Here is a 10000-nt window from a genome sequence, read left to right as displayed (position 1 = left end):
GGCCTACACTAGGTAGTTACATATCCATTACCTCCTATCATCCCCATCCATAAAATTATCTAACTTTCTCTGAAAACAACCGATCTTTCCATTGCTCATTACATAGTTACCAAGTCAATTCCATTCGTTAACCACTATTGGTAAACCAGTACATACCTATTTCCTTCTTGAATTTAAAATTGCCCAATTTAAACCATAACTTGCAAGTCCTGTCCTGTTGTCTTAATATGATAACCTTGTCTGCATTACCCATATTAAACCCTTTGATCCATTTGAACACCTCTGTTAGATAGCCCGCACTCTACGTCTTTCCAGAGAGTGTGTAATGGTATCTTTGGATATTCCTTGTATTTTGTGATAATCAACACCGTGTGAGATCGAAACCTTTATTGGTACGACGTTTCGCTTGTTACAGCTTTTTCAAGTACAGACATATGGCAAACACTCTGAGTACATATAGGCCGACGGGGAAGGAACTGGGTCTTCAGGTCACGGGAGGTCTCGCCGATATATACTCTATCACATCCAGCACAGGGTATGCGGTAGACACCAGCGTTTTTTCCCCACGTCTCGTCCTGGCTGTCACTCCTTCTAGAGAGCTCTTTGATAGTCCTGCTGGATCCGGGAGCATCGCTACGATTCCCTGAACAACATCACCACCAACGCCTGTGTTATCCACCGGAACACCAACGACCACCTGATGGATTGGGATAACGCAGAGCTTCTTTTTAGTGAACCAGACAGGGTGAGGAGGAAATGCCTGGAAGCGGCCGCCATTCAAAGCTTCAAAACCATTGAGCAGAACAGAGGCGTGTGCAACATCGCCCCTCCTATCGTCCATCTGTTACCCGCTTTATACAAATGTATGAAATGTCCCCCTTAGTCCATTTCAACAAACTGTCCAAAATGTCCTCCTTTTTCTTCACCAAGTCCCACCCGTCCCCTTCTCACACACCCCACCCCCTCCGCCCTTCCACCTACCACCCACCCCTCCCTGATAACCTCTCCCAGTTCCTTCCCCGTCGGCCTATATGTACTCAGAGTGTTTGCCATATGTCTGTACTTGAAAAAGCTGTAACAAGCAAAACGTCGTACCAATAAAGGTTTCGATCTCACACGGTGTTGATTATCACAGTCTTGTCGGCTTTTGCCTTTGTGTTTCTCCTTGTATTTTATACAAACGTACTTGTAGTATTGTATATTTATTATTGTATATTGATTTTATTATTGTCATTGTATATTTATTTGCGCCTTTTTGTAGGAGAACCAAGACGAATTGTGTATGTTTTCCCGCGCTAAGTAAGCTTGGCGTCAGTTAGTCTTGGTCTCGTCTCCAACGTGAGCGCACGTATTGTCTTTGTAGTGCTGTACAATTACTAATTTATTCATACTCAGTGTAAGTTAAAGTATCTAAGCCTGTCCTCGTAAGGTCAATTTCTGGGTCGTCGCCAGTGAAGTGTTGTTTGAGCTCGGCATAGGCAAACAAAAGGATCACCTCTTCACCATTTTAACACCCCATGATCTGGAGACGTCAGCCAGAATAAAATCTATAGAGTACCTCACAGTAAGAAAAGGGGTCAAACCCAAAGCCTCGATTCTCTTTTCCACAAACGCTCTCTTATCTTTTCCTCTTCATTTCCCGTTTGTACTTCTGTTGTGTCTTTGCGCTCTTGACACATTTTCCTTCACCCAGGCGACGCCAGGCGATCTCATTCACGTGAGAGAGGAGGACTCCAGTTTGAAGAACGTTCCCGCCGATCGAGACCCCCGTTTGAGGGGTTATCACACTGGGCTATTTCCCCTCCAACCTCCGATTAATCGGCGGTACCACCCACCTTCAGACTTTTTCCGCCGTAAAATCACTTTGTCAAACTATTTCGTTTTTTTTTTTCAATAAAAATACATAGAATGTCATTTGATATGCTATAGGAAAATCATTTTCCTCCAGCATATCAGATTCCTTCCGGAAAGCTTCTGGCTGCAGATCTACTCCAACAGTCGGAGGAAAAATAGCCCAGTGTGATAACGCCTTTAGGCTAAAGCTTCCTCCTCATCTATGATGGAATTAAATTCAATCTGTCCTTATCCTCCCCAGAGGGACAAAATTGATCAAAACCACTACTATAGTAAAGGATTCGTGTGTGTGTGTGTGTGTGTGTGTGTGTGTGTGTCGCTTGATTGATTTTCTTGGTGACAATTACTTAATTCAGCATGTAAAAGAGCCCACAATATATGGAAACTTACTCGATCTTTTGATCACTAGCCGCGAAAGCATGGTAACTGATGTAGGTGTCGGTGAATCTGTTGCAAATAGCGATCACAACTTAGTTAGATTCAAACTCCTAAAGCTCAGTTCATAGGACTACGTCAGGAGCTTCAGCTTACAGATTGGGAGGCAAAATTAAACGAAAGACCTGTAGATCAGATGTGGGAAATATTTCAAAATACGCTCACTAAGATCATTCAAACTTACATTCCTTTTAAGGACAGACGTCCCCCAAATCAGGCTCGCCCAAAGTGGCTCGACAAAGAAACTGAAAAAAGTATTGCTAAAAAGAGACAGGCTTATAAGAAATATAAGTGCTCGGGTGCATCTAATGGCTCTGAAAGTTATGTATCAATACAGAGAGATTTAAAATAGACAATAAAAAAAGAAAACGACAATACGAAATTAACATCGCTGATAAATCCAAAGAGAATCCCAAAGAATTCTGTAGTTACATTAGAGATAAAAAGGTTGTTAGAAACCACATTGGTCCACTATTATCTGCTGACGGTCAACTTGAATATTCAAATGAAGGAATGTGTAATATCTTAAACAATTATTTTAGCTCGGTATTCGTAAACGAAACACCTCAAAGTGAATTCCAAACTGAAACCTGTGAAAAGTCTAGGGTAAACTTACTCAATACGGTAAATATAACAAAAGAAAAAATTAAAAGGTGTATAGACAAACTCAAAGTTAATAAAACACCAGGGCCTGACGGTTGGCATCCAAGAATCTTAAAAGATATGAAAAATGAGATTGTTGTTCCATCAGAAATTATTTTCAAGAAATCCATCATATCCGGAGATGTCCCAAGAGAATGGAAGCTAGCTAACGTTACTCCCATATTCAAAAAAGGTGACAAAAAGAAACCAAACAACTATAGGCCTATAAGTTTGACTTCAATCGTAGGAAAAATAATGGAAACTATCATCAGAGATGCTATCGAACATCATTTAGAAAGTAACCGTTTGTTTTAAATGGAAAAACTTCTGGATGGAAAAGTGTTGCAAGTGGAGTTCCTCAGGGTTCTGTTCTTGGGCCACTTCTATTCATAGTATATATAAACGATATAGACCATGGACTAAAATCTACTGTTTCCAAATTTGCTGATGATACAAAACTGTGCGGAGTGGCAAATGATCACTCAAACCAATTAGATATTCAAGAAGATTTAGATCAATTACAGCAATGGTCTGAAAAGTGGCTAATGAAATTTAACACAAGTAAATGCAAGGTAATGCACATAGGTAAAAATAACAGTAAGTACGATTACAAGTTATTTGGAAATTCGTTAACAAAAGTGGATAGTGAAAAAGATCTCGGCGTAATTATCAGTAACGACCTCAAATCATCCAAGCAGTGTATTTCAGCCTCTGAGAAAGCAAATAAGATTCTGGGACTGATTGCGCGATCTTTTGATTTCAAAAGTCCATCACTCATTAACAAGCTATATAAATCGTTAGTTCGTCCACATTTGGAATATGTTGTTTCCGTATAGTCACCAAATCTCATTAAAGTCATTGACAGATTGGAAAAAGTACAACGGCAAGCCACAAAACTGAGTCCAAATATCAAAAATAAATCATACGAAAATCAACAAAAACACATGAATCTGTTTTCCCTAAAAAAGCGTAGACTCAGAGGTGACTTGATACAGGTCTTTAAGATTCTAAAGGGAATTGACAACATCAAAAGTGACCAAATTTTCACATTGAATGAGAATCAGACAAGAAACAATGGTCTCAAACTGTCCGGAAATAGATTCAATTTGGAAGTAGGTAGAAACAACTTTGCCAACCGTGTAGTTAATGAATGGAATAAACTTCCTGCACAGGTAGTGCAATGTAGTTCAGTTCGAAGCTTTAAGAATCATTTAGATAAATACCTAAGTAAGATGCTGTAATGATTATAATTTATCTTATATTATTTGTTTTTGTTTTGGTATCATTTGTCTGTCTGATTTTCATTTATTATTAGTTATATGTCAATTTATTATCATTTACTATTTACCTGTTTGTTTATTATTTAACTATACCTATGCATTTATTTATGTATTTTATTTGTTATTTACATTATTATAGTTTTTATTTATTGTTTTATTATTAATATGATTTTTTTTCTCGCATCCGACCTAGATATGGATCTAAAGGTCTCCTGTCGGCATGCTCCGCCTTTGTAATCCTTTGTGTGTGTGTGTGTGTGTGTGTGTGTGTGTGTGTGTGTGTGCGTGTGTGGGCTTGCGTGTAAGTGTGTGTATAATAAACTTATTTTATTTACCTAATTGTAGTATACAAGAAAAGAGCAACACTCGTGGAATCCTAACATGTTCGCACGTACGAGAATTTATGCATGTATGCGTGCTAACATGCACATGCGCGGATGTGTGTGTGTACGTGTGTGTGTGTGTGTGTGTGTGTGTGTGTGTGTGTGTGTGTGTGAGTGTGTGTGTGCGTGTGTGTGTAAGGACATGTATACCCACGCGTGCGTGTGTATGTGCGTAACTGTGTGTATGTGTGTACGTGCGTGTGTGTTTGTGTGTGTGTGTGTGTGTACGTGCGTAAGTGTGTGTGTGTGTGCGTGTAAGGAAGAGTGACATATATACCCACGCGTGCGTGTGTATGTGCGTAAATGTGTGTATGTGTGTGTGTGTGTGTGTGTACGTGCGTAAGTATGTGTGTGTGTGTGTGTGTGTGTGCGTAAATGCATGTGTGTGTACGTGCGTAAGTGTGTGTGTGTGTGTGTGTACGTGCGTAAGTGTGTATGTGTGTGTGTGTACGTGCGTAAGTGTGTGTGTGTACGTGAGCACTTGCGTGTTTATACGTTTGGGTATACATTTCTGTAAATGTGTAAGCGTATCCAGCGAGGCTCAAAGACAAGAGAGGCTTCTGCTCTCGGGCGTCTCCACGTCTGAGCAGGGTCAGGGGAACGTTTGTTATATACGGTGTTGGAATTGTGCTCGTAGGGTCCCGTTTCTTAGCTCCTAGTCACCAAACGTTGCCTCAAATTCGTGCGTGTTTGTATATATATATATATATATATATATATATATATATATATATATATATGTACATATATATACATACATACATATATATATATATATGTACATATATATACATACATACATATATATATATATATATATGTACATATATATATATATATATATATATATATATATATATATACATATATATATATATACATATATATTTGTGTGTTCAACTGCATGAATATATATTTGCTTTTTCTTCATCTCCCCCAGCTGAATGAAATTGTCTAACATATATTATTTTTTTCTGAATACTGCAATATACCAGGACTTCAGTGCCTTTTTTTTTTGGGAGGAGGTGCTCATTCAAGGATGTAAATAAAAAAATATACTCGTTCATATTTAATCCTTTTGGGGATTGGAATCTTCTCCAAGTCGAATCCGATTGTCCAGCGTTAGCCAGAATACTTTTCTTTAGTACAACAACTCCCAATCGCCCACTCATCTTTATCTTATGATTGGAGACCAAGCCCCACAAAAAAAAAAAAAAAAAAAAAAAAAAAAAAAAAAAAAAAAATACTGATCACTTTTAACTTCTACTCTCCCTCTATTCTGTTGCTATTCCACCTCATATCTCTCCTTGAACTCCTTTGTGACTCCACCTCTTGAATATTGTCCCCAAGGAAAAAGTCGTCGAATATCAATTCTTGGCTCGTTTTAACGTCACGAATTCCCCCTATCAGGAGGCTAGGATGGTGCCCCTTACAAAGGACTTTGTAGCTTGGAATTTAATAAACCGTGCCCTTGGTCCAACTCGCTGGCGGAAGAATTAGAACTACTGTCACTTCAACCTCCGCTGCAAGTAGCGACGCTCTAGCTGGATATTACCGCCAGAATGTAATTAAACTCTTTAACAGGGTTTATAAATGAATGTTATGGACGTTCTTGTACTGTAGTAAGTAATACTATTGTACGGTGGAGCTCCTTCGACGGGGACGGAAGTTTTAAGGACATTTTAAAAATTCCGTCCCCTCAAGTTTTCACCGCTCCTTTAAGGACATTTTAAAAATTCCATTCAATAATACCATCAGTTCTTCTACTAAATTGTTTCCTCATGAACGTCTCACTATTGCCTATCACTATCCTAACACCGTGCGTAAGCAAATTGTGAACGTTCAACAAAAACCGAAGGAAGTTGAGTCACCTGGTGTTTATTGTTTGCCCTGCAAAGATTGTGATTTGGTTTACTTGGGTCAAACCGGGAGAGACTTGAACACTAGATTGGCAGAACATAAAAGGTCAATTAGGTATGGGCAAGAAAATTCGGCTGTATTTCTTCATGTCAAAAATAAGAATAATTCTTTCGACTGGGGTAAGGCCAGATTAGTGTTCAAGTCCCACTGCGGTTTCAGGAGGAAAATAGTCGAATCAGCATTATTTGAGGAATGCCCTAATATTAATATTTCTAAAGGGCAGTGGACACCTGACATCATCTCACGCGCAGCAGTAAGTAAGCTGGTGCGGACGTTACATCCTCCCCTCTCCTCACCCCCTCCCTCCTCCGCCACCCCAGTTTGCCCCGCGCCTGAGTGAGGTCAACTGTCCACATCTCTTCTTACTGTAGTTTATAAGTCCCCTCTGTTCTCTTTCTTATGTACTTTCCTGAAGAGGGCTACAGTTGATAGCCGAAATATAGGATTATTCTTTATTCGAAGTTTATTCTTTCTCCGACTGTGGGTTCCTGTGTGTCATATATATATATATATATATATATATATACATATACATATATATATATATATACACACACACACACACATATATATATATGTGTGTGTGTGTGTGTGTGTGTGTATCTCAATATATATATATATATATGTATGTATATATATATATATATATATTTATATATGTATGTATTTATACATATATATAAAGTGGTTGGAAAGAGGAAAGATTAGTCTTAATCTGAGTTTATTCTTGACTAGTTTCCCTAAAATCTTTTTCAAAAGAATAGTGCTACAGGGCATATATGTATGTGTGCATACCTTTCCTAGTGGGTATTTACATCACATATTACAGATAAATTTGTTGAGGCGGTAGTGGACATGATGATGAAAAAATGGACAGTTTAAATAGCAAAGCATATTAATGGAAAAAATAAAATTTATAATTGAAAGATGTGAGGGACTAAGTGGCAAAACCGAAGTGGCCCTCTTGTACACTTGGGACAAAATCTACCTCCGGAGGAAATGTCCCTAAGACGAAAGATCCAAAGGATAAAAACCACAAAACAAAATCTAAACAAGTAAAACATAACAAGATATGATAGAATACAATGAGATCAAATCCAATAAGATAAATTAGAATTAATTAAATAAAACAATTCGAAATGAAATGAAATGAAGGAAATAAGGAAAAGTAGAATGAAGGTTGTTATGTATGTCTACTAACAATGTCGATAATGATATAAAAGAGAAGAAGAAATAAAATTATAAACAATATTGATGACACATCGAGGTGTTAGAGTAGTGAAAAAGATACTGACAAAATCCCGATGGGAAAGAGAAACAATGATGCATGATTTTTGATAACACAGAGCGATAGTGAGTGTGAGTGTGTGTATGTGTGTGTGAGTGTGTATGTGTCTGTGTATTCACTTTGGTATTTTGGATCACTCGTGATAGACAGCTATTTCCCTCCCGGAAGAGAGCTCAGAGCTCGTATGACCGATCTATGGGTAATGCTATGACCTTACACGCACACACACACCCGACTCCCCGCCCACGAGAGTTGGAGTAACGACTCGAAGCGCAGCGATACTGAAATAATTTCAGCCCTGGGCAGAATTCGAACCAGGTACCGCCGTCACCCCTGTGCTGACAGTCTGAGACTCTACCAACCGCGCCACCGAGTCGTGCGTGTTTGTCTGTATGTGTGTCTATACATATAATATATATAAAACCAAAATGGAGAATGTGACAGGGGAGATACGTGATATTTAGTCAGGTGGTCTGTCTGGTGCATGTTCCGGAGTTACACTCATCAAGGGCATAAGCCGGCTGACTTTTACTCATTTTAAGTTTCCTGTCCTTTTGTTTGTGTTGTTATCACTAACTATGTGTAGGGATTAAATTATTTTCCGTTGTTTTTTGTGCGGTCTTTACAAAATTCCCTGCAACGGATGCGACAGCGCATATGTTGGAGAAACATACAGAGTACTGACAAATAGACTCAGAGGACATAAAGCGGACATAAGACACCAATGTGAGACAAACGCTATCGTGAGCCACGTAGACGCAGAACGACACTTACCAGATTGGGAGAAAAACACCATTTTGGCCTAAAGGCTAAAAAAAAAAAAAAAAGGAAAATAATTCAATCTCTGTACAGAATATCTCAACACCCACTCACCCACCCACTTACACCCACACGCACACCCACCCACACACACACACACACGCACACACACACACGCACACACACACACACACACACACACACACACACACACACACATATATATATATATAATAAGCAAGCCGCTCAGCCAAGGGTTCCAATTCCAGTAGAAGATTTTAATTCCATATATTTATGTATGTATATATCTATATATATATATATATATATGTATATATATATGTGTGTGTGTGTGTGTGTGTGTGTGTGTGTGTGTGCGTTTATGTATATATTTATATGTGAATATATTGTTTACCTTCACGCAACAGCCTGTAACCCCACATCCACTTCACATTTGGTTCAGCCTGGAATTCGCTCTTCTCCGCCCCATCTCTTTCCCGCAGCAGAAACAAGCAGAAGATAAATAGAGTGCCTAAGTGAGAGGTAGAGAGTTCTAAATTTGAGACGAGGCTCAGTGAGCTTCGGGAATTTAATCTTGTTTTCGCGCGCCGCCTTTTGCTTTGTTTGCTCGCGCATGCGCAATGCGACTCCCTTCTCTCCTCGTGATCCCGTTTTTGTGTCGACATCGCTCTACTTCCGATATAAGAGCAATATGGTGATTTGATACTCGAGAAACGGAGGTAATATGTTCAGTTTCTCTCCCAGGTTTTTTATTAATTTATTTATTATTTATTTATTTATTTATTTATTTATTTATTTTTAGAGAGAGAAAACAAGAAATAAGTAAATAAATATAATGGAGGATAAAAATTGCGAACAACAAAATGGATTCTTTAGTTGATGTTTACGTTTTCGTCTCCCGATAAATACCAAATATCATTTCAAGATGGAAAGATTCAAAGTTAACTTCTGAACGATTTAATTAGAATTTGAATATCTATAAAGATACCACGTGTGTGTATATGTGTGTGTGTGTGTGTGTGTGTGTGTGTGTGTGTGTGTGTGATTCACCATGGTGATCCACCATGGTCTTGCATCATGTGTTGGACTCGTCATCGACAGCTATTTCCTTCCCGGAAGAGAGCTCAGAGCTCATATATCACCGATCTATGGGTAATGCTGTGACCTTACACGCACACACATACCCAACTCCCCGCCCACAAGTGTTGGAGTAACAAGTCGCAGCGCAGCGATACTGAAATTATTTCAGCCCTGGGCAGGATTCGAACCCGGACCTCCGTAGTGGCAGCCGGGAACTCTACAAACTACGCCACAAGTTGTACGTGTGTGTGTGTGTGTGTGTGTGTGTGTGTGTGTGCGTGCATAATCATATTTACCTAATCTTGATATACACGGCAGGGGCTATACTCGTAAGGTTC

At 38.9% G+C, this 10000-nt stretch overlaps 1 protein-coding gene across 2 annotated transcripts in view; it reads right to left on the bottom strand.

The window, feature by feature from the left end:
- AdoR (Adenosine receptor) overlaps nucleotides 1-10000 on the bottom strand; it is a 223378-nt gene that overhangs the window by 62730 nt on the left and 150648 nt on the right. The window lies entirely within an intron of this gene.

Source organism: Oratosquilla oratoria, chromosome 1 (assembly GCF_046742065.1).
Source record: "Oratosquilla oratoria isolate Oo_2021 chromosome 1, ASM4674206v1, whole genome shotgun sequence".
Classification (NCBI taxonomy): domain Eukaryota; kingdom Metazoa; phylum Arthropoda; class Malacostraca; order Stomatopoda; family Squillidae; genus Oratosquilla; species Oratosquilla oratoria.
This window is presented reverse-complemented; position numbering and strand designations above follow the sequence as displayed.